We start from the raw sequence: 382 nt of genomic DNA, 5'->3' as shown, positions 1-382 counted from the left end.
GGGAACCTGACGGGTTCTGAAGGGGGCGTTGTAATCCTCTCATGCCCCCTGTCCCCTGTACCTGCCCATGTCCTTCCTGGGGAAGGTCGCAGGATCTTCGGTGGCCACGTGCAGCCCGCGGCCTTGGGGTGGGCTGGGGGTGCCAGGCAGCCTGGGGCGAGGTCCTGCACAGGCCTCCGCGGACACTGGGCGTGTGCTTGGCATCGGGACACGCTGACCATGCTCTCCGAGGGAGGCGGTGTGGGGGGCGAGGGGTGGAATCCAGCGACGCTCAGGCCGTAGGAATTCCTGCCCTCCCCCTCCATCTGGCTGCCCGGCCTGTCTGGCTGGGCAGCGCCCACGGGCGGGACAGGGAGCCGGCGCGGACTCCGGAGCACCAGCC

This window comes from Chinchilla lanigera, unplaced genomic scaffold, assembly GCF_000276665.1.
Source record: "Chinchilla lanigera isolate Chin_1 unplaced genomic scaffold, ChiLan1.0 scaffold00008, whole genome shotgun sequence".
Taxonomy (NCBI): domain Eukaryota; kingdom Metazoa; phylum Chordata; class Mammalia; order Rodentia; family Chinchillidae; genus Chinchilla; species Chinchilla lanigera.
This window is presented reverse-complemented; position numbering follows the sequence as displayed.